This window comes from Bombyx mori, chromosome 21 (genome assembly GCF_030269925.1).
Source record: "Bombyx mori chromosome 21, ASM3026992v2".
In the NCBI taxonomy this organism is placed as follows: Eukaryota; Metazoa; Arthropoda; class Insecta; order Lepidoptera; family Bombycidae; genus Bombyx; species Bombyx mori.
Genome location: NC_085127.1, coordinates 8,556,004 through 8,575,264, shown reverse-complemented (window position 1 = coordinate 8,575,264; position 19,261 = coordinate 8,556,004). Strand labels below are relative to the sequence as shown.

Here is a 19,261-nt window from a genome sequence, read left to right as displayed (position 1 = left end):
CGCAAGCTTAAGCTGTAAAAGTAATTTTAATTATATGTACGACTAATGAAAACCTAAAAAATACAATTATACGTGGTTTTGGTAATAAACATTTAAACATAAACTTCACACATTTTAATGTTCTTTTTTTTGCATTTAATCACTTTTGCGAAAGACTTATGTACAATATCGTTAATAATATCTTAAAATACGAAATAAATTTGGGGCTAACATATACTACGTCAATTTATTGTTGCATACATTAATTCTGAGGTATACTATTTATTCAGATTTTTTATCTATTATCGTTTGAGTTTTGGAATTAAATTAAATTATTTTGTTGGTCGAGTGCTTGATGTCATTGACTACTACTAGTTTCCCGGAGGTACTGGGTGCGAATTCCGTTAGGAGAAACTTTGCAACAGATAATTGGTATTAGGAGTCTCTATTTGTGTTTCTGCCATTCATAAAACAGAAGACAATCCAACTTACCGTTTAACATATTTATTTTGATATTACAATTATTTGAAAATGTTAAAACATAAAATGTGTCTATTAATCGGGAAGGCAAGAGCATATGTGCCGCCGACGTTTGTATACTTATGTCGGAAAAACGCATGCAAGCTCCGCTTAATTTTAAAATTGGGAGAAAATTTGCAACAGAAAATTGGTATGAGGCGTCTCTATTTGTCTTTCTGCTTTTCATAAAACAGAAGACAATCCAACTTACCGTTTAACATATTTATTTTGATATTACAATTATTTGAAAATGTTAAAACATAAAATGTGTCTAATAATCAGGGAGGCAGGAGCATGTGTGCCGCCGACGTTTGTATACTTATGTCGAAAAAACGCATGCAAGCTCCGTTTAATTTTAAAATCGGGAGAATCTTTGCAACAGATAATTGGTATTAGGAGTCTCTATTTGTCTTTCTGCTATTCATAAAACAGAACACAATCCAACTTACCGTTTAATATATTTATTTTGATATAACATTTTTTTTAAAATGTAAATCCTTGAAAATTGTAAAACGAAAAATGTGTCTAATAATCGGGAAGGCAGGAGCATGTGTGTCGCCGAAGTTCGTTTATGTGGGAAAAGCGCATGCAAGCGCCGTTTAATTTTAAAATCGAACAAAACTTTACAACAGATAACCCCTGGGTCTGCGGAGGGACTTCTGTTCCCTCTGTATTTTGTACCGTATGTTCCATGGGGAGTGCTCTGAGGAATTGTTCGAGATGATACCGGCATCTCGTTTTTACCATCGCACCGCCCGCCACCGGAGTAGAGTTCATCCATACTACCTGGAGCCACTGCGGTGATCCACAATGCGTTTCCAGAGATCTTTTTTGCCACGTACCATCCGGCTATGGAATGAGCTCCCCTCCACGGTGTTTCCCGAGCGCTATGACATGTCCTTCTTCAAACGAGGCTTGTGGAGAGTATTAAGCGGTAGGCAGCGACTTGGCTCTGCCCCTGGCATTGCTGAAGTCCATGGGCGATGGTAACCACTCACCATCAGGTGGGCCGTATGCCCGTCTGCCTACAAAGGCAATAAAAAAAAATTAGTACATATTAGGCGTCTCTATTTGTGTTTCTGCCATTCATAAAACAGAAGATAATCCGACTTACCGTTTAATATATTTATTTTGATATTACAATTTTTTTTAAATGTATATCCTTGTGAATTTTAAAACGAAAAATGTGTTTAATAATCGGGAAAGCAGGAGCATGTGTGTCGCCGACGTTCATATGCTTATGTCGGAAAAGCGCATGCAAGCTCCGCTTAGTTTTAAAATCGGGAGAAACTTTGGTACAGAAAATTGGCATTAGGAATCTCTATTTGTGTTTCTGCCATTCATAAAACAGAAGACAATCCAACTTACCGTTTAATACATTTATTTTGATATTACAATCATCTGAAAATGTTAAAACATAAAATTTGTCTAATAATCGGGAAGGCAGGTGCATGTGTGCCGCCGACGTTTGTATACTTATGTCGGAAAAACGCATGCAAGCTCCGCTTAATTTTAAAATCGGGAGAAAATTTGCAACAGAAAATTGGTATGAGGCGTCTCTATTTGTCTTTCTGCTATTCATAAAACAGAACACAATCCAACTTACCATTTAATATATTTATTTTGATATTACAATTATTTGAAAATGTTAAAACATAAAATGTGTCTAATAATCGGGAAGGCAGGAGCATGTGTGTCGCCGACGTTCTTATGCTTATGTCGGAAAAGCGCATGCAAGCGCCGTTTAATTTTAAAATCGGAAGAGTAGAAGATCGACAGCAGCCGTGTGCGCGCGAGTAGTCAGTGGCCCGCAAGACTCCGCGACGCGCGCTCACTCTCCGAGCTGCTCTGCCCACGCTGCCGCATCCGACATTACCCGAACGCACTTACATCCAATAATACACCTATAAACACCGTTAATTTAATATCAAATAAATTAAAATTTATTTTAGACGACGGTAATCATATCTCTATTTATAATACACGTGTTTAATAATAAATATATATATATCTGGCGCGAACTGAATTTTGGTGCCGCGCATCCACGTTTTTCACGACAAATGAATAAGAAATTAGCGTATTGAGACTTCGTTCTTCGCAAGAAATTTCACTTTTTACTAACGAAATTCGACTCGCCGGTATCGTCTACGGAGCGTCTACTAACGACTCCGACGCATGAAACGCAACCTTCACTGGAGTGAGTATGCACCCGTCTTTTTTTTAAATGGTTAGCCAGCGTTAAGGTATTTTTATCTTAATTAACCGAGTTTATCAATTCTATTGAACCTGAATTATGATCGCACACTAATTATGTAAATTTAAAAATTTAAGTTAACCTTATACACACGTATAAGTTTTTGTAATGAATGTTGTAATATTTTTTACATCTTAAACATCATAAAAGCGATTTCATTATAATATACGAATGTACTATAATACGTATAATATTTGCTATAACAACATAAATAAACATAACCCGTCGCTAAGTAATTGCATACTACTAACTGGTGGTACTTTCTATTATCCAAACACATACTTTATCTCAGATCTTTATCGCACGTCAAAACATATTGAGTCATTAAAATAATCCTTTAATTATGTTATGTAATACTTAAAAGTAAATAAATATTAGATTTATTACAGAGTTATTATAATATATAGATAATTCTATTTTTTTATTCATTGACACACTTTTAATACATTGCTTAAATTACTTGGGAATTATATGGTGTGTTTTGTAAATTTTGCATAATTTGATTATTAGAATTGTGTCTTTAAGAAAGATTAATTAAGAAATATCAATTATATCGTAAAAAATTTAAATTGCAATAATATCATACTAAAACTATTTTAATTAAAATGCAAATAAATTGCAAAACTCGTTGACTCTTATAAGGTTCTTGGGAGACGTAGACATAAAACTACTTTTACGGTTCTACTTAATAAATACTTAAAAGTATATTAAACCGTAAAAATATTTTCAAATATAAATATATTAAATAAAATTTAACGAGGACTTAATGGCGTAGAATCAGATCGCTGCAAAAAGCTATCTAATAATTTATGCTTAATTTAATTTGACTCTTCTTTGACTTGAACTTGAAAATTTTAAGATTTAGAATATATTTGTTGACGCAATCGCGGTGCAGCCATCAAATTTTGTAATTTCATAGTAGAAGTGTTAATAACCTTTGCTTTAAATTTTTTCGAACAAAGTAAATTTATGGAGAAAGGAGGCACATCTAATTTGCCTTTCTAACATGAACAGTTCAGCTTCAAAGAGCTGTTATCTTCTATCTTCTTCTTCTATATATATATATATATAAAAATGAATTGCTGTTCGTTAGTCTCGCGAAAACTCGAGAGCGGCTGCACCGATTTGGCTAATTTTGGTCTTGAATTATTTGTGGAAGTCCAGAGAAGGTTTAAAAGGTAGATAAATATAAAAATCCTCGGAATTAAATAAAAATAACAGTTTTGTTTTTTCTTTTATATGTCCCCCGTCGGACGGATTCCTTTTATTTGTTTTAAGTTTATTTTATACAAAGGTTTACGTTTAGGCACTACGAAGTCTGCTGGGTCAGCTAGTAAAAAGATAAAAATAATAATTAAATAATCGTATTTTTGATTGAGCGTTAAATTTCATAAAATTTTGTCTTTCATAAATTTTAACAACAGCCCACGAACCTATTATAAATGTAATAGCAAATATATTGCTCATTTCATCAATTATTTGAACAAGGTTTTAACAGTTAACTTTACATAAAAAATGTAACGATATTTTATATACATATTAAGAACGTTAAAACATTTAACGTTTTTGGAAATTAGGTTTTATGTTACCAAATCGTAAAAATGATGATCTGTTTTAAACAAATTAATAATACTTCGAATGAATTGCGGCCATTGAAAAAATTCGAAACCGCTAATCGCCGAGTTATAAGGTTGAAATTAAAGTAATCGCAGACTAATTTAATGTAAAATCAATCGGGTTGAATGTCCATATTAATTTGCATTGCGTAGACCCAAATAGCCACTAAGCCACTGCGATCATCCAAAAACGGAGCCACTGCGATCATCCACAGTGCGTTTCCAGAGGTCTTTTTTGCCACGTACCATCCGGCTATGGAATGAGCTCCCCACCACGGTGTTTCCCGAGCGCTATGACATGTCCTTCTTCAAGCGAGTCTTGTGGAGATTATTAAGCGGTAAGCAGCGGCTTGGCTCTGCCCCTGGCATTGCTGAAGTCCATGGGCGACGGTAACCACTCACCATCAGGTGGGCTGTATGCTGGTCTGCCTAAAAGGGCATTAAAAAAATGCACCTTTGTTTACATAAAAAAATCAACTATCAGAAGCTAATCATCCTTGAGATAAAAAAAATGGACAGTAATAAAATCGTGTCATATGCTCTGTGACATTTGACACGACTCGTTTGAATCCGTTCGCATTCGCGTTCCTCTTAGATTCATATTTGTCAATTTCTTACGAGTATAAAGTTTTGATCATTGCGTATTTTACGTGTTCCGATATTACGAGTAACAAAGAATTTTTTTATTAGTCATTTTTATTATCTCATAACTTATTCAAAATTATTCATACATAATTATTCATATTTCAGAACAATAAAATTGATTCTTAATCAAGTATAGACCCATCTGGCATTGATATGAAATTAAATGATGGGTTATTCAAAGTTGTGATTTACATTTGAAATATAAAAAATGTGTTACCAGAAACTGATAGAACTGACACGGTTTACATATATACATACACCGATGTCGGTTTCATACTTTTTTCAATTTCCGAGATTACGAATATTTCAATATCTTCATACGGACAATGCTGTTATTTTTTTAATAAATATACTAGTGCATATTAATTGATATTTAATTTGATATTTGTTTAACATATAAATACGAAAATTTGTGAATTTTGTGTACATGTTGGGCGGCGTTTATCCAATATTAATGAATTTCGGTACATTTATTTGACAATATACGACAGATGACACGCAAGTCATTTCCCCGAATGGCTTGTATGTATTTCATGTAATATTTCGAGAACCTATCCGTAAAATGTGGCTAGATTTCAACAATAGACAATCTAATATATAATAGTGAAGATTATGTGTTTGTTTGTTCTGGATTAATGCCTTTAAGATCTTAGATTCAATTTACTTCAGACTTGGTACAGTTGTTTCATGGACACCATAGAAGATTTTTTTAAACATAAAACAAGTAATAAATCTGTCGCTTCACTAGTTCCACATTGAAATTTCTTCACAAGTTTTCCGTACTGAAATTTTAAATCAAGAGCATTTTTAAAGCGAAGTGAAACTTTTGGCAAATTACCTGATTTTTCACATATAGTAGGTACTTTAACAACTGTATTTTATTAGCGGAATAAAATTCCCAATAAGTATATACACATACATGTTGTTGCCTTCTAACATAATGATGAGAAATTTAAATACAGGTTAATCATTATTTTAATTAAAACAGGAATGCTATTTTAATTCGACAGTCATAGTGGATTTTTCGGTAACACAATAAACAGCTCACACGAAATTAGAATGAGTACATAGTCTTCCTTATAGGCAAATTTAGTACAACGAAATATTTCAGTCGCCCCTTCACTGTTAACATCAATTAAAAATACATTATTAATTTTCGCATGGGACTCGTGAGAACAAATGTAGACGCAAGGGTTAGAGGTTGCCCTTGACTTTTAATTTAATATTCGTAATTTATTATTATTGAAGTTGAAGTAAATAAATTATCACGATATGTTAGTAAACGTTAAATTTATTAATAAAGAAATAATATTAATTTCACTTCACAAACTTCAATAAATCAATGTTCGAATACACAAACCAATGGATGTTGGGAATGAAGCACAATTCTTTTTTCTCAACGTTTCGAGCTAACATGCCGGCTAACCGATAAATAACAGACCGAATTAGAACAGAGATACATTTTGTATTCTTTTTTCACTTTAATTTTAAAATGCAACCTAGTAACAAACACGTTGCAGCAGCGAATGATATCGTTTGTATTACGTCAATGAATCGGTTTAATGTACCGAAGCAATAAGTACAGCCCTCACCCTGAACTCACGTGGCTCGCACAGCCGCGGCCCCGCTGAAGGCTAAGATAAAAACAAGAGGCTACAACACACTATCTGTAAATAATAATAAATATGCGTAATGTTTCACTTTCAGTTTTTTTTTTTCTCAACAATGAAAATCGATACGTAAGAATATAAATTTTACAACTGTAATACACACATTCAACGAATGCTGGCTACAAAAACAAATGTATTTCAGGCTTCGGGTATGTAGAGTAAGAATATTTAATGAATTTTAAATTCTTATTTCTTCCGTGCTGTGCTAAATGTGATATTCACCGAACAATGTGTATGAAACACGAGATCGTTTTTTAACAAAGATAATTTTTAATAGTTTTTTTTAAATAGGCGCCAATAAATTATCTGTGACGTCGCATTGAGTTGTGATGATAAAGCGGTCGTTGAACACTCATGAACTTGGTCCGTGGCCTTCGTGGCTTACACCGGCTTATTGTTTAGACATTGTCACCAATTCAATGTAACTTTAGTAATTTGATAGTAAAGGGTAATGCTATCGATTTAGAGAGTATTCAAAATACGAACAGTGGTCGTACAATGGGTTATTTTAAAATAAAGACATCTCTAACACTGCAAATTCTGTCAACTGGCTTACATCCAACCGATTATTGAACTTTGTAAAAATACGAAGGAAAAATTCACGCATAACACGAATACCTTTCCACTATACAAAATTCTGTAACTAAAACATACTTTTATTTTGATAAGCAAATATTCAATACTACTGCGTACATTATGAGAATGAAGTCGAATTTCCGCATTATTTACAACTGTCTCAAAAGTTTTTGTATTCTACAAAAGGGATTCAAATAGAAAGGTACAAAACATAAAATATCTAGTACATGATTAATCAAGCGAATTATAGATATAGAATTTGTTAAACAGAGGTAATAGATATAGATGTGGTGTACGTGCAGAATGGGCGCGGTTGTTGGTCAAATTCATACGTAAATGAGGTCGTTTTGCAGCCATTGTATAGTCCACCCGATCGTAAGTGATTTTCGTCAAGCTGACGACAGCAAAGGGCGAGGTAGAGCCAGATAAAATTTTGCAGCCTCCTACTGCCACCACTTTTCGATTCCCTCGATTAACGTCCATAATGAACATCAACACCAAGAGCAGTGTCTATCGTTCTTCGTAAATGATTTCATAACTTAAACTCAACACCAAAATTTGCTCTTTGACGTTGAGGGATAAGTGAGTTTTATCAACGCATTAGATAGTATTAATTAAATGGATGTCATTATTTTTCCTGCTCAACAAATTGGGTATTAGTTGGATATTTTTACATTATAGTATAAGTGGTTTAATATTTATTAAATACATGACCAATTGTGCGACGAATTAACAACAATGTTACATTAGATTTGGGTCGTACGTGATCGTATCCGTACCATCGAACGAGTTCGAATCTAAATCCGTTGGGACCCGTATAGCCGGCCCCGATATGAAGCTTAAAATATATTTCGGTAAACGATCACGACATATCGCATAGTTAACTCTCGACGTTACAGTTCCCTTAGTGACAGAATCGCGGCTTTAAAAACAGAAGCCTGACATATTGGCCTAATTTTCACGGTTCAATAAAACGGTTTCAACTCCTGCTGGCTTCCCTGAACTTGCACGCGTACGAACCGTAATGCGGAACCAAAATAGATCCCAGAATACATTGACTAATAAAATACATATTATGACGACTGGCCATTTACATGCCGAATGTTAGAGACGAAAAAGTAAAAATGATTCTTTATTTTCTTTTTTAATTCTATTCTATTCAGTGTTAAATTGAATTTGTTAAGAAAGTATCATGTATTATTTTACAAAGTATTTTTGATATCAATTTTTAGATTATAAAAAAATTTCAATCAGACATGTAATGGTTTAGTGACGTACATTTGGTATACATTACTTTACATATACATACGTGTACATCGGGGAGTTGTGTTGTTGTGTAGATTTTTATTTTGGGCGAGATCTCTGCACGCTGGCGTACAGTCGTTAAAATTTAACTGCTGGGCCCAGCCCGTAGTAATACTGGCCACATTGTATAGTTGTGTAGTTGGACAAGTAGCTGCGATGTAGATCAAGATCAAATTGCTAGTATTTATTTAATTTGAAATATAGCATGAATGTATTTTATTTATACATTTTTTTTATGTAAAAAGGATCAAAAAAAATTGAATGGCAATTTCTCAGATCGCGGACAAAGTTTGCGGGAGGGCTCTTGGCGATTCCATACAGCTTAAAGGTATTTCATGCGCGATCAATTGGGCTTATAGCAGACGTGCCAGCAATCTAATCTAATCATGAGAATGAGATGCTGGGGTATTATCATCGACACACACGCATTATTGTCCTAAATTTGTTCTATACGGCTCTTTTCTACCTCTTTGACTTTAATTTCTATACCTTATCTTTCCTTTGCCCTTTTTAAATCTGTTTAAGTGGTATCGATTGCGATATGCAACTGTGATATGATTTGAGATCATGTGTGGCATTGGATGTATGGATTATTGAATTCCAGGCAGTGACACGATGCAAAGCTGACTTTCAATAGAATATTAGAATACTTTATTAATTACATAACAAAATTAACCCAATACGATTTCAATTTTTTTTTTTTTTTTATTATATTTTCATAGTATTATGTTTTCGATTTTCTCTAGTCGTAAACATAAATAACGCTAAGTACTTTTACGGTTTAATTTCGCGTTTCTTATTGTCATTACATTAATACTCTACAGGTTTCGTGATAACCACAGTGTTTGTTATTCGTCGACTTTTGATTATTTTAGTGACTACCGTCTATTTTACATCAAAAAATTTTTCTAGACTTTTACGGTTCAATTCTATGATTTATGACGACGAAAAAGCAAAAATAAAATAAAAATAGTTTAAATTACATGTTATCATATTAAGGAGCGTATTGATATGGTGACCTAAGATATACCTACGACCTCCGAAATTGCTTTACAATCAACTGAAGATTAAAAAAATGTGATGTAAGTTTCTCGTATACATGTACTAACCAGTTCTTGTGTAAATTAGTATTATTATTCTTTTTTTTTTATTGCCCTTGTAGGCAGACGAGTATACGGCCCACCTGATGGTGAGTGGTTACCGTCGCCCATGGACTTTAGTAATGCCAGGGGCAGAGCCAAGCCGCTGCCTACCGTTTAATACTCTCCACAAGCCTCGTTTGAAGAATGACATTAATTGTTGGGACTTCCTTTTCCTTATTCCTTCCTCAATCCCCTATCCACGCCATCTGTTGACACTACGAGAAAAACTACGCGCGTATGAAAATGGCGCGAAGTGTGTAAAAAAAAACTAAAACATGGTGCCGGTGCAAAAACAATAAAATTGTGATTTGTTGATCAATCAGCACATATAACTCTCGCCAGTGAGAAAATTGAATAGTGCATCAACGAAATACAGAGTGAGTCCTAAAACTTATCCTTTTCCCAGTCCCAAACATCTAAATTCAAAACATATTTAGTGGTCCTTCGAGCCGGATAACCTATGGTAACTAGGGGCATATTCGTTAGAAAACTCTAGTTCTACATTTCATTTCGCTTTAATCTTATCCTAATAACAATATAACTATTATTTTATAATATTATTTTACTATTTAAAGCATAAAATAACAATATTTTTTTTATAAATCTCAAGTGACGTAGGTAGTTTAAGAAATTTCTCGGTTGTAAAAATAGCATTCATTTGCAACATAATTTTTGTATTCAAATTCCAATTATATTTGTATTGTTACTATAATTTACGTATTCTATAATGTCAGAACTCAAATTAAAACTCCTAACAAGTCAACGTGAATATGTTTTTAAGGACATACAAATACTTTATAACTTATCACAACAAATTGCATCAGATTCGTCAAAATTATCTCAATTCAATGTTCGATACAAACGTCTAGATGTTTTACGGAAAGAATATTTAGATCTAACTAATCAAATAAATGCGATAAAACTTGAAATTAATCCTAAAGACAAAATCGATATGCAAGTTGTTAAGGCATTTGACGACATGTATTACGCGATATCGGAAGCGTGCAACGCCGACCCCGGCGACGCCGGCGCACTCGCGTCGCATTACGTCTCACCCAAGCCGTTTGGTCAGCAAGTGCGTTTACCAAAAATTAATTTAATCAAGTTTGATGGTAGAATTGAGCAATGGCGGACTTTTTATGATACATTTACGTCGCTTGTACACGAGAATGAGAATATTACAGCAATTGAGAAATTCCATTATTTAATATCGTGTCTATCGGGTGCTGCTTTATCGATTGCCAAAGGGGTACCTGTTACATCTGATAATTATCAAATAGTTTTCGACGCACTAGTGGGTCGATTTGAAAATAAAAGATTATTAGCTACATCTTATTTAGACAAAATTATACAATTTCAGCAATTGAAAAGTTCTAACATTAATGATTTATTGACATTAAATAATTTATTATACGAAAGTGTCAATGCCCTCAAGGCAGTTAACATTCCTAATCTTGGTGAATTTATATTATTCTATTTGGCGTCCCGTACTTTAGACAGTGACACTCGTAAAAGATTTGAATCACAGTTACAGGAAAATTCAAATAACCTACCTACTATAAACGACTTACTAACTTTTTTACAAAACTATGTTAAGATACTAGAGGTTAGTGAACCAAGCTCGCCATCTGTTGACACTACAAGAAAAACTACGCGCGTATGAAAATGGCGCGAAGTGTGTAAAAAAAAAACTAAAAACATGGTGCCGGTGCAAAAACAATAAAATTGTGATTTGTTGATCAATCAGCACATATAACTCTCGCCAGTGAGAAAAATTGAATAGTGCATCAACGAAATACAGAGTGAGTCCTAAAATTTATCCTTTTTCCAGTCCCAAACATCTAAATTCAAAACATATTTAGTGGTCCTTCGAGCCACTAAATATGTTTTATTTATTTTTTTATTGTACGTATACAACAAACTAATAAACAACTCACAAATTATAAGAGTACACCTCGCAATGAATGTTTTTCTAAAAAACCTTATTTGAAATCAACATCATTGCCCGTTAATTCAAATATATCTTCAAGTGTCAACACCGGCGCACCGTGTAGCTGTTGTGAACAACAACATAATCTATATGTGTCCTAAATTTCAAGCTTTAGGCATACAGGACCGGCTTAATTTAGTGACATCAAAATCTTTATGTAAAAACTGTTTACGCCCAAATCATAACATTAATAAGTGTTATTCAAAATTAAATTGTTTTACTTGTGGACAACGACATCATACGCTTCTCCATGAGGTCAATACAGCTGTGAGTGGCATGGTCACAGTTGACGTACGCCCGGACGAGATCACACGTAATCATACCTTCGAGTCTAGCACTGCAGCCTCCACTAATGCGTATGTGGGCTACAGTCGCTCGGTGGTTCTTTTGGGTACTTGTGTAGTTCGCGTTCGTCATCCTCGCAGTACTAATCAATCATTTCTTGTACGTGCGTTGATTGATAGTGGTGCTCAAGATTGTTTCATTACCAAGTCATGTTGTCAACGTATGGGCTTACCATTACGTCGCTGTCCATTAGCTGTAGTTGGTCTAGGTCAAAATGCTGTACATCACGTGACTGGAGTTACTTCTTGCACTGTACTTTCTCGTACTTCAGAAAATCCTCATTTCAACATTAATCCTATCGTAGTAAATACTATAACGAGTAAAATGCCTGCTACAAACTTACCTACTAATCTTCGTGATTCTTTTAAACATCTGGTCCTCGCAGATGAGAATTTTGATAAACCATCAAATGTAGATTTACTACTTGGCGCAGAACTGTTCCATAGTATTTATGACGGTCAACGCGTTCAGCCCAGTCATAACCTACCGGTAGCTTTACACAGCGTGTTTGGTTGGGTCATCACCGGCAAACTTAATACAAACTATTTACCTCCGCCAACAATATCTTCTCTCTTAGCATCCACACGTTCTCTGGACGAGGGACTCAAGCGATTCTGGGAGATAGAAGAACCTCCAAGTCAGGTTATCTTAAACCCTGAAGATATTAAATGTGAACAAATGTACTCAAATCTAACGTATCGTAATCCCGACGGCAGGTATGTTGTACCTATGCTTCTCAAAGAACCTATCAGTCAACTAGGCGATTCTTTCAACCAATCTTTCTCTCGGCTCGTTAACCTAGAACGACGCCTTGATCGAAACTTAGAGTTGAAAAAAGAGTACACCGCGTTTATGCGCGAATACAAGTTGTTAGGGCATATGGAGCTTAGCGCTGACTCGAATAAAATCGGGCAGTATATAATTCCTCATCATTGTGTCATTCGCCCGGAAAGTACAACGACTAAACTTAGGGTTGTATTCGATGCTAGCGCCAAAACTACCAATGGCAAATCTCTTAACGATCTTGTATATACTGGTCCAAAACTTCAAAACGATATAGGAGATATACTTACAAAATTTCGGTTGCATGCTGTTGTTTTTACTGCCGACATCAGTAAGATGTATCGAAACATCGAACTCAGGCCAGAAGACCGAAAATGGCAGCATATACTTTGGCGCGATTCTCCTTCTGATCCTGTAACTGAGTATGAGCTGAAAACGGTAACCTACGGGGTTACGAGTTCCCCTTATCTGGCAATACGTACTCTGCATCAATTAGCCTCTGACTACGAAAAAGAGTGGCCCTTAGCTGCTGCTAGTCTTCGTCATGATACTTTCATGGATGACATCACTGTTGGAGCTACATCTATTGAAACTGCACTGAAACATAAAGAAGAGTTAATACAAATGTTAGCGCGTGCTAAGTTCGAATTACGTAAATGGAGTAGCAACTCACCCGAATTCCTCACCCAGATACCAACGGAACATTGTCAAGTTCCAAAAACATTTTGTGATGAAAAACAAAAACAAAGTATCAAGATTCTTGGAGTCCAATGGGATCCAGCTGATGATAACTTTACTTATGCTTTATCAGAACTCGCTCCAGGGAATACAAAACGTGCTATTCTATCAAACGTCGCCAGAATTTATGATCCACTCGGATGGTTGGCCCCAATGGTTCTAATAGCTAAGCTTACCTTACAAGAACTATGGCGTCTTCAGCTTGACTGGGATGAAACTGTACCGTCAGATATGTTGTCTCAGTGGCATCTATTTACATCTGAGTTTCACTATCTGAAGGATGTTAAAATTCCTCGACTAATTGTACCTCTTCATTCAAAATCATACGAACTTGTAGGTTTTTGTGATGGATCTACCAAGGCTTATGGTTGTTCTGTGTACTTACGTATAACTACCGACAGTGAAATTACATCTCACTTGCTTATTGCAAAATCTAAAGTAGCTCCATTAAAAGTTCTTACTGTCAACCGATTGGAGCTATGTAGTGCTGTATTACTAGCAAAAATGTTGAAGCATATTAGTAATTTACTAAATGAAACTCAAACCTCAAACATAACAATTTCAAAGATATGGGCATTCACTGATAGCTCAACTGTACTATCATGGCTGCAAACAGCACCTCATCGTCTTAAAACTTTCGTTGCACACCGTGTCGTGAAGCTGTTAGATAATTTGTCTGTCGAAAATTGGTATCACGTGTCAACGTATGATAATCCAGCAGATTACTGCAGTCGTGGTCTTACCTGCTCTCAGCTTGTGGCTTGTTCCACTTGGTGGACAGGACCCAAATGGATAGTCTCGAATTCTTCTACATGGCCGGTGTCTGAAAAATTACCTTATTTAAAGGAATTAGCCGAAGTAAAATCCAGCTTCTTGTGCCATGTTCTTTTGGAATCTTCTAACAATAGTATTCTAACTCAGTTAATTGAGAAGTACTCTTCATTGTTGAGGCTACAACGCATCTTTGCCTGGTGTCGACGTTTTATTGCAAACGCAACTCGTCCGCCAGAAAAACGTATCAAATCTTTTTTAACTTTTACAGAACTAGAAGACTCTCTCTTTACCATTGTAAAACATGTTCAATCTCTTACATTCGCTAGCGAAATTAGTGCGATTAAAAGTGGAAAATCTTGTTCTCGCACTATAATAAAGTTAGCGCCAATTCTCGATCAACGGGGTCTGTTACGAGTGGGGGGACGATTAAAAAATGCAAACTTGCCACAATCAGCTATAAATCCGTTATTGTTGCCAAAAACCTCCCATCTTTCTCTGATTATTATTGATTATTACCATCGTTTATTTCTACACTGTGGACCTCGTGCGTTACAATCTTTAATTCAAAGAAAATTTTGGATCCTAGGTATTCGTAATCTTATTAGATCGCGGCTTTCAAAATGCGTCACCTGTTTCAAAGTAAATCCTATACCCCTTCAACCTGTAATGGGTGATCTTCCCTCTATCCGAGTTCAAGCAGCTCGTTGCTTTCAAAATATAGGTGTCGACTTTGCAGGGCCTTTTATCGTGAAAGAAAGTCGCAGACGAAATGCCAAAACATATAAAACTTATGCCTGTATATTTGTCTGTCTAGCGGTTAAGGCAATTCACATTGAATTGGTAACTGAGCTCTCCACCTCGGCCTTTATTGCTGCTCTAGATAGGTTTGTGTCCCGTCGTGGCTTATGTAGTACCATTATTTCGGATTGTGGTTCGAATTTCGTGGGTGCTAAACGCTATCTTAGCGAGATGCATCAATTAATGCTAAGTAAGAATCTTGAAGTTGAGTCTATTTTGATAAACCGGGGAATCCAATGGAAACTAAACCCGCCAACCGGAAGTCATTTTGGAGGTATATTTGAAAGTAGGGTAAAATCGATGAAGTATCACCTGAAACGGGTAATCGGAAGTCAAATATTAACCTTTGAAGAGCTAACAACAATTCTTACCAAAATCGAAGCTATTCTCAATTCACGACCATTAATTTCGGTATCTTCTGACCCCAACGAGGTAGACGTATTGACACCTGGGCATTTCTTGACAGGGAGCCCTCTAGTGAGCTTACCCGAGCCTCTCCTTGCTGATATACAAATGTCAGTTCGTTCTAGATGGCAGATGCTACAAAAGTTAACTCAAAGTTTTTGGCGTGTCTGGCATTTGGATTATCTTCATACATTACAGCAACGCGCTAAATGGTTTAAACAACACGGTAACGTTAAGCTGGGAGATATAGTTATGATCGTGGATCAAAACCTTCCACCGTTGGAATGGCGTATCGGCAGAATTAGCATAATTCATCCCGGTTCTGATGGCGTAGTACGGGTTGTCACTGTCCAAACAGCTCACGGTCTGCTGCGCCGACCAGTTACAAAGTTGTGTCCTTTGCCATTTCACGAAAACTTGTAACCTTTATAATTTACTTAATACTATTATCTAATTTAATATAATAGTTTATTTATTCACATAATTATTATTTTTATCTTAATTATTACTTTATTCTTAGCATATTATTATCTCTAATTCACTAGGTACCTTAGTTACCACAGCTTATTATCTTATTAAAATCTTTTGAAATCCTCCAATGATTTCAAGTGGGGGGAAATGTTGGGACTTCCTTTTCCTTATTCCTTCCTCAATCCCCTATCCACGCCATCTGTTGACACTACGAGAAAAACTACGCGCGTATGAAAATGGCGCGAAGTGTGTAAAAAAAAACTAAAACATGGTGCCGGTGCAAAAACAATAAAATTGTGATTTGTTGATCAATCAGCACATATAACTCTCGCCAGTGAGAAAATTGAATAGTGCATCAACGAAATACAGAGTGAGTCCTAAAACTTATCCTTTTCCCAGTCCCAAACATCTAAATTCAAAACATTAATCAGTAACATTCTCGCAAGTTTTTACCGACTTAAAAGTGATTTCACATGTAGCTATGCATTTCTATCTATACTTAGTCTGGCCATAAATACTGTTACAATAAAAAATAAAAAAAAATGTATTGCAAATAACATTTATTACTTTTACAGTCTGTTAGTTTAATACATAAATATAAAACAATTTAAAGTATAAAAAGCTTATTCGAAGTGGTCTCCATTGGCTGCAATACAGTCCTTAAAACGTTGAGACCAGTTATCAATAGAAGCATGCACTCTTTCCATGGGAAAATTTTTCACTGCCAATCGTACGGATTGTTTTAGGGATTCCAAATTATCATGGCGTTTAGAGCAAGCCGTACTCTCTAAAACTGACCATAAATCATAATCCAGCGGATTAAGATCGGGACTAGACGACAGCCAGTCTTCAGCTCTGATGAAGTCCGAAACGTTCGTTTCCAACCAAGGCTGCGTAGACCGAGCTTTATGACCTGGCGCCGAGTCTTGCTGGAAGGACCATTCTTGATTATTGAACATGGTGTTGTTAAGGAGCTTCACCGCCTTCTCAAGAATGGTATCTTGATACACTTGTGCCGATGTTTTGATACCTTTTTCACAAAAGTATGGCTCAGTCACTCCTTCATAGCTAATCCACCAAACCATCACTGAAGTCGGATAGTGCCCACGTTGCACTCTGTCAACTAATTGGGAAGCTTCCTTAGAGCTTTGAGCATCAATACGGTCGTTTTGTTTCTTAAAACGTTGCTCAAATGTAAAAATGTTCTCATCCGTAAACATTATTTTTCTATGACCTCCCTTTGCGTACCGCTTCAGTAGTTGCTTCGATTTTACCACCCTATTCCAGTACGTCTCTTATAGGCTGCAAGTCCTAAGTCATCTTTTAAAATACGCGGCATGGTTCTAGGTGCTATCTTCATCTCCCGAGATAAAATATTTTGTTTTCGGACAGGATTTCTTCGAATTCTTTCCCTTACTGCTTTGACCACCTTTTTCGTACGAACACTACGTGGACGGCCAGATCTTTTTCTGTCACAAACAGAGGAGGTCTCGTTGCACCTATTAATAGCCCGGTACACAAACATTTTACTAATACCAAGCGTATGGAGTGTTTTAAAAATTGCATTTGGCTCCATACCTACTTTGTGTAATGCAATCACAGCGATTCGGTTCTCTTTATCACCCCACTCCATTTTAATATCGCAAAATAATGTACAATGTATTGGCGCCAAAATGAGAAAACTCAATGAGCTATCATATAAAAATGACAGATTCCAAATTCAAATGTAATATTTTGTTTATTTTTAATTGTAACAATATTTATGGCCAGACTAAGTATATTAATACGTGAAGCAAAAACTTTGTATCCCTTTTTACGAAAATTGCGCGGACGGAGGAGTATCAAATTTCCCACACTTATAGAGAATATAGAGAAGGAGTGCAGAATGATAATATTTTTTTTTAATTATGCATAAAAAAATCATTAAATCAATAAAGAAAACATTACACACACACTACCATGTATTTCTGCGTTTATTGTCAAACTTTTGTTATTGTTGAAAGTCTGTGGTCAAATTGAGAATAGATTCATATTGTTTGTTTTTAATACTATTTATCTATACTGTAATTTAGGCGAAATCTGTGATTATATTATAGAAGTCAAATAGTGTTTGACAATATAACCATAATAATGTTTATAAATAAAATTTCAATTAATTTATAGTCGAATTTCGACTACTGCGAGACCACTAGTTATAATTAAAACCTTTTTTACTTCTTATTTTTTTTAATTAATTTCGTTTAGTCTTTTGTGTGGACCAATGTGACCCTGCTTATCTGTCCACAACTGCACAACATTTATGTATATCTTAATGATGAATGAGTCATTACAATTATTATTGTACCTATCGAAATATTAATGATTAACAGTAACGCGTCGCGTTAATTTCATTCCGAATACAGTAATTTCGGTTTCTACAACTCAGCTCTGTGTTGTTCCCTGCAACTTTGTTATAATCTGATGATAAAACATTTTAGATATAAACCTATTTGAGATATTTAAATGCAACCGGTTTTAATATTGCTGCGTATTTGCGAAATCATTGTTGGTATGACTGTAACCCTGCTGCGAAGCGGTCATGTTTACTGGTTTCTTGATGGGACAGCCTTATATTGTTATTCGACCTCATGTCTCAATGGTTGAGCTTGCCCACACAACCATACTATACAGATACCATGTATTGTTTAAGCATTCTTATAATTTGCAGATAATCGTTACTGAGTTGTACGATCAATCTATAATTATAATAGTAATTCGAGAAAAGATTACCTTGTCAGCAATATATTTGTTTTCTTTCTGTCTACAGCTATAATTTTAGCCTTAATATTTTGTCAAAAATATATAGCAATTTCAAATATATAAAAAAGTAGGTTTTAATTAGCGTGAATCATTATTTAACGTAACTAGCGATAAGGTGTCAAAGGGCAGAACTCACAGACAGAATAACTTTAGTTCGAAGAATATTTTGCAATGGAACAACCTTGATCTCACCATGCAAACGCGCTAGGTGCTTCACGGCAATTATATGCAGAAAGCCCTACAGTGCAGGTTCTCAGGCCTTACCACAAATACTCAAGATCTTAATTAAGGGGATATAGGGTAATGAGGGCGATATTACGGACGATGAAGAAGTAGTCCGGCAGTAAAAAAATTCGCATAGCCTAATATAAATTCGTCAAATATCCCAAAATCCATTGCTATTGTATCCGAAACAGAAATTTGAAAAGTATTGATCATGGCACAAGCAGCAA

General features: G+C 35.2%; 1 protein-coding gene across 1 annotated transcript in view; it reads left to right on the top strand.

Annotated features, from left to right (window-relative positions):
- Positions 1-2,192: 2,192 nt before the first annotated feature.
- The window catches only part of LOC101741678 (A disintegrin and metalloproteinase with thrombospondin motifs 7), a 102,654-nt gene continuing 85,585 nt past the window's right edge, over positions 2,193-19,261 (top strand). The window contains exon 1 of the mRNA XM_038018510.2: positions 2,193-2,695. The gene's annotated coding sequence lies outside the window, so the exon portion shown is untranslated. The remainder of the gene's footprint in view (positions 2,696-19,261) is intronic.